The sequence below is a fragment of the Staurois parvus genome, unplaced genomic scaffold, assembly GCF_062004578.1.
Source record: "Staurois parvus isolate SC_StPar_1 unplaced genomic scaffold, SC_StPar_1.0 ptg000287l, whole genome shotgun sequence".
NCBI classification, from domain to species: Eukaryota; Metazoa; Chordata; class Amphibia; order Anura; family Ranidae; genus Staurois; species Staurois parvus.
The window spans coordinates 24,925,016-24,937,965 of NW_028318083.1; the positions used below are offsets into that span (position 1 = coordinate 24,925,016).

Genomic DNA, 12,950 nt, shown 5'->3' on the forward strand with positions numbered 1-12,950 from the left:
TGTGGGGGATGGAGTGGTAGGAAGAGTGGCGGAGTTCAGTAATTAGCTGAGGGCAGGGTAGGCTTCCCTGAAGAGATAGGTTTTCAGAGTGCGCCTAAAGGTGAGGAGAGTAGGTGGTAGTCTGATGGATTGGGGTAGGGAGTTCCAGAGGATGGGGGAAGCCCTGGAGAAGGGCATGAGGGGAGGAGACCAGGGAACTAGAGAGTAGGAGGTCTTGTGAGCAGTGGAGAGTATGTTTTGGGTGGTATTTGGATATCAGATCGGTGATGTAGTTTAGGGCAGTATTATGAACAGCTTTATATGTCAATGTTAGCATTTTGAATTGTATCCGTTGGGCGATCGGAAGCCAGTGGAGGGATTGGCAGAGGGGGGTGGTGGATACAGAAAGGTTAGTAAGGTGGATGAGTCTGGCCGCAGTATTCAGGATAGACTGAAGCGGGGATAGCCTGCGGTGAGGTAAGCTGATGAGGAGGGAGTTACAGTAGTCGAGGCGTGATATAATAAGGGAGTGAATGAGTTGCTTAGTGGTTTCCGGGGTTAGGAACGGGCGTATTTTGGAGATGTTGCGGAGGTGAAGTCTGCATGAGTTTGTCAGGGAATGGACCTGGGGCTGGAAGGACAGATTGGAGTCTATGATTACACCTAGTACTCTGGCTTGAGGGGTGGGACTGATGGTGGTGTTGTTGGTCTTAATGGTGAAGTCAAGGGGGGGGCGCGGGCTGGGGGGAAAACTAGGAGCTCAATTTTGGAAAGATTTAGTTTTAAGAAGAGTGACATCCAGTCTGATATGTCGCTCAGTAGGCTTATGATACAGGTGGAGACTGAAGGGGTGAGGTGAGGGGTAGAGAGATAGATTTGTGTGTCGTCGGCATAGAGATGGAAGTTGAAGCCGTGAGAGTGTATCAATTGGCCAAGGGAGGAGGTGTAGATGGAGAAGAGAAGGGGCCCGAGGACAGAACCTTGAGGGACCCCAACAGAGAGGGGGAGTGAGGAGGAGGTGGCAGCGTTATAGGTAACACTGAAGGAGCGCTGTGATTGATAGGAAGAGAGCCAGGAGAGCGTAGTTTTTTGAGGAGGAGGGGGTGGTCAACTGTGTCAAAAGCCGCAGAGAGGTCGAGGAGTAGGAGGAGATTCACCTTGTTGAATCTATGCCATGAAGGAAAAAGGGGGTCCAACCCAGTACTAGCAAGGTGTACGTAGTACAGTGGCCTATGAGTGTATACTGTCCTACACAACAAGCACTGTCTTCCCTCCCTCACACACCCTCCTCTATAAACTCTCCATGGAGCACAGCTGTCCCGAGCAGGTGAGTCGGTGACTGGCCGCTACAGCCACGTGTGACTCTCAGCACTCCTCCCCCTCCTCACACCTGGACATTCCACTTCCTCTATGATCAGCCGGCGCTTAGTGTGACGTCTCTCCATGACCACGCCTTCATGCTCGGGGCTCCAATCAGATGCGTTAGAGGGGGACCAGGATGTGAGAAGGGAAGGCTCGTAGTGCCGGTGTTGAGGCTTCGGGGATGTGCGGAGGTAGCCGGCAGTGTGACAGCTGACACCAGGTAAAGTGAGGAGACAGACGGGGAATGGGCAGGGGATTACTGTTGTCCTGCTGGCACTGTCACCTGGAGGAGGAGGAGTCTCCGGTCACCGATCCTCTGACATGCGCACGGCTGCCGGGCTCCGATCTGAGCAGTCTTTGTGATGAACATAGAACAATATGAGCTGCTGATTGTGACCACCGCTTGGTGTGTATTATATAGATGTCTGATGGGGGCTCCCTGGACCGATCCCTGTGTAAGGCTCCATTCACACCTGTGTGCATCCCAAACGTGCAACAAAACACACAAATGTGCGCTTTGGAAACTGCAAATGGGCTGCACACCCGTCACACTTGTGGTGCTGTTCATTTGTAATGACACTCCAACAGTGGCTAGCAGACACGTGATGCTCCACGACTGAAACTGTTCAGGATCTACTTTGGTGTGTTTGTTGTTCGTAGAACAGCTGATTTAACCACTTGCCCTCCAGAGGATTTACCCCCCTTCCTGACAATTTTTGCGATATGGTGCTGCATTACTTTAGCTGACAATTGCGCGGTCATGCAACGCTGCACCCTAATGAAATTTATGTCCTTTTTTTACCCACAAATAGAGCTTTCTTTTGGTGGTATTTGCCTGTGCATTTTTTTAAAAAATTTTTTGCACTATAGAAAAAAAAAATGATAATTTTTTGAGAAAAAAAAATATTTTTGACTTTGCTATTAAACATGTCCAGTAAAAAAATTTTAAAATCAAATTTCTTAAATTTAGGGCAAAGTGTATTCTGCTACATCTTTACTGAAAAAAATCCCAATACGTGTAAATTAATTGGTTTACGTGAAAGTTGTAGCGTATTGATACTGGCATTTTTTTTTCCACTGGTAATGGTGACTTATAGTGGGACTGCGGCAGGCATTCTGACACTAGGGGGAACTGACTTGGTGTCACTGACATCCCCAGTGACACCAATACAGTGATCAGTGCTAATAAAAGGGGTTAACTGTGTGCTGTTTCACTATGGGGGCTGTGTGTGCACTTCTTTGGAAAACGCAGCCCGCACGGGAACCTCGGTTCGCAGTACGGTTGCGTTTTCGAGTGCAGGCGGTGTGCCATTAGAACTAATGACACCTGCCCACGGGTCTGCATTTCTCTGTGCGGGTGGTGCGGCTGCATGGATTTTCATGCGGAGCCGCAGCGGCACCACCTGCACAGATGTGAACCTAGCCTTACACTGTAAGCATACTGCTTTGCATGGCTCTGCCATTCAGAACCATACAAAGCACTGTGCAGGAGCTGACGGGAGAGATCTGTCTTGTTTATACACAAGTCACTCCCCCATCGGAGGTACTTGGCGATGACTGGGTGCTGGCGAGGAATCGCCTTGCGGGACCCGGTGACTGACAGCCAACGCTGCGAATGGTGGTGTGGGTAGGGTGCACATGACCCCTACCTGAACCTGCAAAATATATATATATATATATATATATATATATATATATAGTGATTTTGCACACCTATGCCGCCCTGTAGCAGTATTTCTGCTATAGGCGGTGAAGAAGCAGTTAAGTGAATGGGCTGCCCTATGTGCTACGTGCAAAAAAATAAAAAATAATGTGAGCTGGAATGCACGTTTCCGCTATGCTTAGGTGTGAATGAGGTGTAAGAATTGTCTGTTGCTAAAATTGCAGGAAAGGACAGCATTCAGTCTGATCAGCTGTTATGACTTCAAAGAGAAGTTTGGATTTTTTTTTCTCCAAATTCTACTTATCTAGGTGGATGCTGCATCTGTCCCCCGCCGGCTGTCATGACTACTGATTGCTGAGTTCTCACAGCCAACTGTCAGTCACTGCTGTCTGCTCTGCCTAGCCTTCCCCTCCTGTGGGAAGTTAAAGTCCATCTCCAGGCAAAGGGCAAGGATTAAATTCAGGTCTAGTGGATAGCAAAAAGCCCCTGCTGCCCTACAACCCTCCTTCATTGTAGCGGACTGTTTTTTGGCATCATCCTGTCCAGTGGGCTGTGCATTGTACTCCATGTCACCGGAGAACCTGCGACTGCCAGAGGCTGCAGGGACCAGTGCTACGTACTGGAGGTTGCCTGCAGAGAGGAGGTTTGGGTAAGTTAATGCGGAACTCCAGGAACTGAGCCACTTTGTAATACTTCACTCAGCCAGTCCAGGCTGGGGAAAGATCCCGACTTCAAAGTCGGGATCCACCCCAGAGTCTGGAGCGGCACCTGGCTAATCACCTGAGAGCCTGAGCCAGCTGCTCCCTCCCCCTCCACAGCCCAATGCTGTGGAGCCTTGGGGGGGGGGGGGGGGGAGCAGATATCAGTGACTTGACAGTCTCTGCTCAGAGCGGCTGTGAGAACTCAACGATCGGTGGTCATGTGATCGCTGAGTTCTCACCCTTTGAGCTGGCAGGGGACAGATGCAGCATTGGACCGATGCTGCATCCACCTAGGTAGGTATAATTGGGGAAAAATAAATAAGTCCATACTTCTCTTTCACACCCCGGTCGCATCAAAGCCGATTTTGAAATCGTGCAACTTTCAGTGAAGTCGCACGATTTCAAAATCAGGTGGCCTGCTGATTTTTATTGCGATTTGCAAGACATCTGACACATGTCTATATATATCGCAGCAAAAGTAGTGCATGTACTACTTTAGAAATCGGTGCGGCTCCAACCAAGTCAAAACCGCACCGATTATGACCGCTCTAATAGCGGACAATAGGGTGTGACTTGGCATACGATCTGAAAGTCGCTTGGCATTTAAATTGCATGCCAAGTCGCACCCGATGTGGGCTCAAGGCCACATTCACACCTGATAGTTTTGTCACTTGAAGTTCAAAGCCCCAAAACTCTCAACTAACAAAATTTGATGGAATTAAAAATGAGCCACTCGCATATGAGCACTCAGTTCAATGCATGACACTATAAAAACTGTAGTGAATTTTGAGGCAGATTTGGGCATTTTTCACCTCTGACTTCTATGGGAATGACAAACACTGTGTAAATGCTCAAATCAACCATTTTCAATCTTTTTTTTTTTTTTTAGGCGTATTGTAGACATGTTTTTAGCCTGTAAGAACTGGTCTGCTTGCCGTACTGCTTTCCATTAGCTAAAATAAAAACGCCTGAAGCTTGAACAGTTGAAATACACTTCTAAAATGCTTTTGTATGTGCACAAAAATACTCTAACGCTCAAATGAAAAAGCCTGAAAATTGCTTTGCTCAGGTGTGAATGCAGAGAAAATGTGGTGGCTATATTAGTTTTCTTTTTTAAATGTTTTCCTCTGGTTTTATCTAGTGATTCAGCCAGTAACACGCTTCCTGTCTTAGGGTGTCTCCTCTCTTACTGAAGGAGCAATGGAGACACCTTTTGGACAGCCGCCTTGTCCTCTGGGGAACAGGTGGTGATCCGTGCACTTGCAGATTTATATGGACTTGACTGACAAATTAAAGTGTTACTAAACCCACAACAGTAAAATCAGTCTGTATATGCTTGGTATACTCACTGTGGCGGTTTGATCCTGTCTCCTCGGTTTTCCCCTTCTTCCACAGTCCCCAATCCATCTGCTGATAGTACAAAGCCCTAGGAGGCACTCTACACATGCTTAGTTTGGTGTGTATTTCTAGAGAGGTTTTTTTTTTTTTTTTTTGGCGGGGGGGGGGGGGGGGGGGGAGCGCAAGTGATCGGCATAAGGCCTATCAACAGTGTGCAGACAGAGGGTCAGGGGTCATGCAGCCTCATAGGACAGTCAGATGAGAATAAAAACCTACAAGCTTCTACTGGTGCTTGGCTGGACACTGATAGAAGTCACAAGACTGTCATATACTGCTGATAAGAAAAGGTACTTAGCAGTTTAGCTAGAGAGGTTTTCTTTTCTTGGGAGGGTGCATGTGAGCAGTACAGGGCCAATCAGCACTGTCCAGACAGAGGGTCAGAGGTTTCACATCCTCCTTGTGCAGAATGAAAACTCCTCCTACAAGCTTTAACCAGTGCTCTGCTGAAATAACAAAACTGCCCTAACTGCTGATAAGAAAATGTATTTATCAGTTTATATCTACTAAAATAATTGAATTTCCATGTTATGTGTACTGTGGGAGACCAGATATAGTGAATGCAGAGTCCTGGGTTTAGTATCACTTTAAAGCTGAGCTACAGCTGACACTTTTTAGGCAGTTACAGCAACATGTTTTTCATTTTGGGATAAAGGGTTTACATAAATGTCATTAGTAAATGATTCTCTCAAACTGCCACCTTTACTGGGCAGCTTGTTTGTTTTTTTTTTCGATGGAAGTTGACAAATAACAGAATTACTTGCCAGATCACCAGGTGAAAATAAAGGAGAAAAGCCTTCCCCATGGCCACCCCATGTAAGAATTGGTAAGCTGCAGTCAAATACATTTTAGTCCTTGGGTTTAATACTGCCTTAATAGATTTTCCTTAGTTAGAGAATTCAGAGAAAGAATGACCCATTACAAACTTGTTGTGGGGCATGTTTCTGTAAAGCTGTCAAGTCAGTAATAGAATTCCATGCTTGCACATAGCCAAAGGGCAAAAAGTATATAAAGCATGGACAGTGATGTTCAATTTGTATCGCCTGATGCCTGGGGCAGGTAGTTTTTTTTTTTTTAAACCTTTTAGGAGCAAGCAGCAGGGCTCACTTGTCAGGTGGAAGCATTTGGGCGGCAGCGCTGCCATCGATTGCTTCCACACAGCCCACAGTGCCAGCCTCCTCCGCCACCAAGCATACCTCTGTCTTCCCTGCTATGTCTCCCGGGCTCCGCTTGCCCATCTGCAAGTATGATGTTACTTCCAGGTCCTCGTTGACAGATTTCACGGCAGTCAAGGTCTGGAAAGAATATAATGCAGTGCGATGTGCACTGCATTACATCCAGCTGAGTACAGGGGAGACATGCAGGGTCTGTTGGACCTGGATGTCTCAATAAAAAGAACCTGTCACCAAAAATAATCACATAGGGGACTTTTTGTTTTGACAATATCTCAGCCAATGAGGAGAGAGAGAGACTTGGGAGTTCTGCTGCTCTCATGCACATCACTGATTTGAGATTGGGCTCAGGTAGGTATTGGGAGAGCAACAGACTGAAAGTTTTTCTTTCTTTTTTTTACCTTGATGCATAGAATACACAAAGTTAAAAAGCTTCACCCTTTACAACCACTTGAAGGATTTAAGCCATTGGATTAACATGCTACAAGGTGAGAGCAGAATTGATTCCCTCCATATTTCTTTCAGTTGTTGTTTCCTTTAATGTAATCCATATATTACGTGAACCAAAATCTATTATGGGCACTAAAACCTATTATGGAGCCCATGTGGAGCTAGGGCTGGATGGTTTTTTTAGAGCCAGGTGACCAATGAAGAGGAACAATCATCTGGCAACTAAAAAAATAAAAATGACAGCTGGCTCCTATCATTTTTTTTTTTTTTTTTTTATTGAATCTAGTATTCCTATCAGTGGTCGCACATGTTCCTTGTCCTTTAATCAACTCTGCATTTTGCTATATTCAACTGATCTGTCTTCCTGGAGGTGTCTTTGTAGCACGTAGTGGGGTTGTTTTACTAAAACTGGAGAGCGCAAAAATCTGGTGCAGCTGTGCATGGTAGCCAATCAGCTTCTAATTACAGCTTGTTCAATTAAGCTTTGACAAAAAAACATGGAAGTTAATTGGTCTCTATGCAGAGATTGTACTCTCCAGTGTTAGTAAATCAACCCCACTGAGTATTGTAACTTGCTACTTTGCGCTGACCTTCAACTTTGGGGCCTTTAGAGCCTGTTCGTCCAAGCCTTTTAACTGTCAATATCTACTGTGTGGGTGAGTCCGCACAGCCAATGTATACTTTCTATGGGCTGCTTACATGCAGCTCAGAGGTTGGGAAGATAGTCAGAAGAACAACTTTGAACACTGCATGAGGGACTAAGCACCTGCATGAATGAGCCTTTAAAGTATATTTCAAGGGAAAACCTACTTTATACTTGCTACATGTTCTCATTCATACAGCATACCTTAAATTGGATTTCCAGATGAAAAAAAAAAAAGTCTGCAGCTACAAAAACGGTAGCTGCTGCCTTTTAAAGTACAGAAACTTACCTCGGTCCAGCGGTGTCCTCACAACCGCTGGTTTCATCAGCCGTCTTCTCTCCCCAGCATCATCAGTGTGGGCACCTAGCTGTGACAGCTTGCGCTGCGCTAGGGGGAGGGAGGGGGGAGGAGAACTTCCTCTTCCGACCGCCTTGGGCGATCACAGTGGAAGTGGGTACCTGTCCAATTTGGGTACCCACTCCCCATTAAGGATTGACACCTTTGGGAGCGGGTACCTGAATTGGACATGCATCTACTTCCGCTGTGATCGCCTAAAGCGATTGGAAGAGGAAGTTGTCCTCCCCCCTCCCACCCCCGAGTCCTCTGGGACCTGTCATGGGGCCATTCACAATTTGAGTACCCGCTCCCCAAAGGTGCCAATCCTTAATGGGGAGTGGGGCACTAAGGCTTAAAGCGGAACTTTCCCTTTTGGGTGGAGCTCCACTTTAACCACTAGGGGACCGCCCGAAGTACATATACTGCTACAAGGCGGCCCCTGTGCGCAGGATCATATATATAAATGTGACCCTGCATTTCGGGGTAAGGGGCATTCGCAAAGCCCGCGATATGCCCTACCCATGGCACCGATCGCAGCCGCGGGTGTCAGTCACCGGGTCCCGGCCGGTGATTACTCGCTGGAGGCCGGCGATTGCTGGCAAACACTGACAGGGAGGAAGGCTACATTGTTTTCAATGGAGCTCTCCTCCCTGTCAGTTTTCAGCACACTGTTCTGGATATCTGAGTTCAGCCTTCAGGATCAGTGTGAAGGACACCCCCCTGCCCCCTAGTAAAACACTCCCCTCACGCAGCTAACTCTTTGATTTCCACCAAATGTTAACCCCTTCCTCCCCAGTGTCATTAGTACAGTGTCAGTGTTTTTTTTTTTTTTTTTTGCACTGATCACTGTATTGGGGTCACTGAGGATGTCAGTGACCCCAAGTCAGTTCCCCCCCCCGTGTCAAAATGTCTGCCGCAGTCCTGCCATAAGTCGCTGGTCGCCGCCATAAGCCACTGGTCGCCGCCATACGTCGCTGATCACCGCTATTATTAGTATAAAAAAAAAATCCAGTATCTATACCGCCATTTGTAAACGCTATAACTTTCATGTAAACCAATTAATTTACACGTACTGGGATTTTTTTTAGCCAAGACATGTCGCAGAATACATTTTGGCCTAAATTTATGAAGAAATTTGAAAATTTTTTTACTGGACATGTATTCTAGCAAAAAGTCCAAAATATTTTTTTTTTTCCCTCAAAATTGTCAGTCTTTTTTCTTATAGTGCAAAAAATAAAAAAATGCACAGGCGATCAAATACCACTGAAAAACCAATTTGTGGGGGAAAACAGGACGCAAATGGCATTTTGGTGCAGCGTTGCATGACCGCACAATTGTCAGCTAAAGTAACACAGCGCCGTATCACAAACCGCTTCCTGACTGCCCTATAGCAGAAATACTGCTACAGGGCGGCACGGATGCGCAAAATCACACATATATACATATATATATAATTGTGTGATTTGCGCTCCCATGGATTTCACGCACCTTCCAGATAGTGTCAGATTGCCCGTCATTACACCAGTAATCCCATTTAACCATTTGATTGCCAGGAACACGCTCATACACAATAAACCTCCATTGCTAGTTTAGTGTCTGAACGGATCAATATCTGATCAGATCAGCACTATACCAACGTTCACATTCGTATAGTGTCCCCAAAAACGCAGCGTTAGCAGAATCAGTCCCGGCACCTACCAGCACCTGCGTTTAGCCCCTAAGCTTACCCCCCTCTTCTCCCCCAGCAAGTGCAGTGTCAGTAGGTCACGGTCACTTGATACATTGCACACAAAACCGGTGTTCACAGAATTAGGCCTGATCTCTGTTAGCACTTAAATTTTGATGACTCTCAAATGCAGCAGAGTGCCAGTACTAGTGCTGCGCTACCTTTTGGTGAACTGGCAAGCACCAGTGGCTTAGTACATCCTGGTCTTTCACATACTAGCACTGCAGTATCATTTAGTGACATGGCGAGTCCCATAAGTGTAGTGCAAGCTGGTGCAATGGCGAGCACAAGTATTGTCCTGCAACCACCAAGAATTTGCACACAGGCCCGTAGAACCCCTAGTATCCTTCTGGATGTGCTTGCAAATCTTGATTAGCAGCCAAAAAATTCTGCAGCACCCATACTTCCCCCATTCACTGCCCAACCCGGAATCAGGTGGAAACAGCAACTTTAACTACTCCCCTTGATTTTTTTGGAGCTGTTTTTCAGGGAAGTTCTGTATGCATTAATCGTGGATCAAAGCAATTTATATGCATAACAATTTATCGCCGCCAACCCAAATTCAAACGTTGCCAGACCATTCGCATGGAAAGCCCCTATGGTTTCTGAATTTACCTTTTTTTTGGGCCATAACTCTCAACATGGGCATTATAAAAAAAAAAAAAATAATTGCAATTGTATTAGTTTTATGCATTTCAACGACAATACACTCTGTCGTCCTCGGGGCGACCCTGAATTTGACCGGCTCCACAAAATTCGGCCCCTGCGTTGACCCTGTGCTGGTATGCAGCACCATGCATGTGAGGTATCGCCGTAAACATTAGATCAACGGCAGTAATTCTCATACTAGATAATAAGGGATCCTCCTGCGCTCATGGGAATAATTGACAAAATACAGCTGCTGTCACTTAGCTGATACCAATAAGTGCAAAATAAAATTAAAAATTAGTGAAGCGCTTGTATCACATGAATACAATCATGTATCTCCATATAGTGTAATTATAAATCAAAGTGACCACTATATATAATAAATGTGTGTTGACTCCCTCTAGTGAAAAGAAAAAATAGTGTCAACCAAAATAGCTAAATAACACACATTAGGAAACTAAATATATAGTGCATAAATCAAATCTAATGAACAGAATATATATATACGTGAAAACAGAATATTGGCCACATACAATGGTGTCTAAATTATACATAAATGATATATGCCATAGGTGAACAAGACAATATCAAAGGTGAAAAAAATATTCCATGCATGTGACTGTGCTTTAAGCTGGAACACACACGTGATCTCCACTTCTAAGTGCAAGTACTCTCCTTCAAATGGCAGCAATGCCTGCTCACCTCCCTTCCTCGACCCACACAGGGCCTCAAAGCAGTTACCACCTCAGTGGTGTATTCCTCTGGCAGACTCCTTATTCCTCCTCCTCTCTTATGCAACTCATAAAAAGACAAGAAAGCCTTCCATAGTGTAGTAAATTTAATAGGCAAAGTTAAAAATTACAAAGTTTTCCACTCACATGCTCCTTTCCATAAAAAAGCGTTTTTCCCAGCCTGTGGGTAGATATGCATGCACCTGGGGGAATCCAATATGGCCACTGTGTCCGGACATACGTCACCAGGAAGTAGACAAACCTACTTCCTGGTGACGTATGTCCGGACACAGTGGCCATATTGGATTCCCCCAGGTGCATGCATATCTACCCACAGGCTGGGAAAAACGCTTTTTTATGGAAAGGAGCATGTGAGTGGAAAACTTTGTAATTTTTAACTTTGCCTATTAAATTTACTACACTATGGAAGGCTTTCTTGTCTTTTTATGAGTTGCATAAGAGAGGAGGAGGAATAAGGAGTCTGCCAGAGGAATACACCACTGAGGTGGTAACTGCTTTGAGGCCCTGTGTGGGTCGAGGAAGGGAGGTGAGCAGGCATTGCTGCCATTTGAAGGAGAGTACTTGCACTTAGAAGTGGAGATCACGTGTGTGTTCCAGCTTAAAGCACAGTCACATGCATGGAATATTTTTTTCACCTTTGATATTGTCTTGTTCACCTATGGCATATATCATTTATGTATAATTTAGACACCATTGTATGTGGCCAATATTCTGTTTTCACGTATATATATATTCTGTTCATTATATTTGATTTATGCACTATATATTTAGTTTCCTAATGTGTGTTATTTAGCTATTTTGGTTGACACTATTTTTTCTTTTCACTAGAGGGAGTCAACACACATTTATTATATATAGTGGTCACTTTGATTTATAATTACACTATATGGAGATACATGATTGTATTCATGTGATACAAGCGCTTCACTAATTTTTAATTTTAATTCTCATACTAGACCTTCTCTGTAAATTTAAAATGGTAGCTTGTAAAGGCTTTTAAAACGTTGCACGGGGCATGTGCAGTTTTAAAGCATGTCATGTTTGGTATCTATTTACTCAGCATACCATCATCATCTTTTATATTTCACCAAATAATTATTGGCCAATATATTGTGTTTTTGTGCATTAAAAGTAAAAAAAGTGTATTTAAAAAAAAAATATTGCATTTGAAAAATCGTTGTTTTATTCACTAGGGTGTTTTGCTTTAAAAAAAATATAATGTTTGGGGGTTTAAATTAATTTCCTAGCAAAAAATACTGATTTTTTTTTTCATGTGAACAAAAAGTGTCAGAAAAGGCTTGCTCTCCAGGTGGTTTGAAGAGTGAGTGGTGTGTGGCATAAACTTCTAATGCTGGGCTTAAAATGACCCCCCCCCCCGAAGACCCCTTTTGGAAAGTAGACACCCTAAACTATTTGCTGAGAGACATGTTGAATCAATAGAAGAATTAATTTTTTTACCACAAGTTTTTGGAAAGTGACAAACAAAAATTTTTGTTTTTTTACACAAAATTGTCACTTAATTGATTTATTGCTCACACATGCCATGGGTATATGTGGAATTACTCCCCAAAATACATTCTGCTACTTCCGAGTATGGGGGGTACCACATGTGAGAGACGTTTTGGCAGTCTAGCCCAGTACAGGACCCCAAAATCCAATAGGTACCTTCAGGCTTTTAAAGGGCTTTATTTCCTCATTACACTTTGACTACTTATCACAGTTTCGGAGGCCCTGAAATGCCAGGATAGCACCAAACCCCCCAAATGACCACTTTTTGGAAAGTAGACACCCCAAGGAATTTGATAAGCATGGTGAGTATTTTGCAGATCTCGTTTGTTTTTGGAAAATGGAAAAAAAAACAAATACATGTTTCTTTTCTTTTTTTTATATTTCAAAACCTTGTGAGAAAAAATGAGATCTGCAAAATACTCATCATGCCTCTTTTTAAATTCCTTGAGGTGTCTACTTTCTAAAAAGAGGTCATTTGGGGGGGTTTGGTGCTATCCTGACTTTTCAGGGCCTCCGAAACTGTGATGTGTAGTGAGGAAGTGAAATGAGAAAGTTGCGCACCTTCAGACTTTCAAAGTGGTCATTGGATTTCAGGCTCCTGTACGTGGCTAGG

The 12,950-nt window shown here is 44.4% G+C and overlaps 1 protein-coding gene across 2 annotated transcripts in view; it reads left to right on the forward strand.

Annotated features, from left to right (window-relative positions):
* Nucleotides 1-1,429: 1,429 nt before the first annotated feature.
* Nucleotides 1,430-12,950, forward strand: part of SLC66A2 (solute carrier family 66 member 2) — a 150,501-nt gene continuing 138,980 nt past the window's right edge. For both annotated transcript variants that reach the window (XM_089682334.1, XM_089682336.1), the window contains exon 1: nucleotides 1,430-1,561. The gene's annotated coding sequence lies outside the window, so the exon portion shown is untranslated. The remainder of the gene's footprint in view (nucleotides 1,562-12,950) is intronic.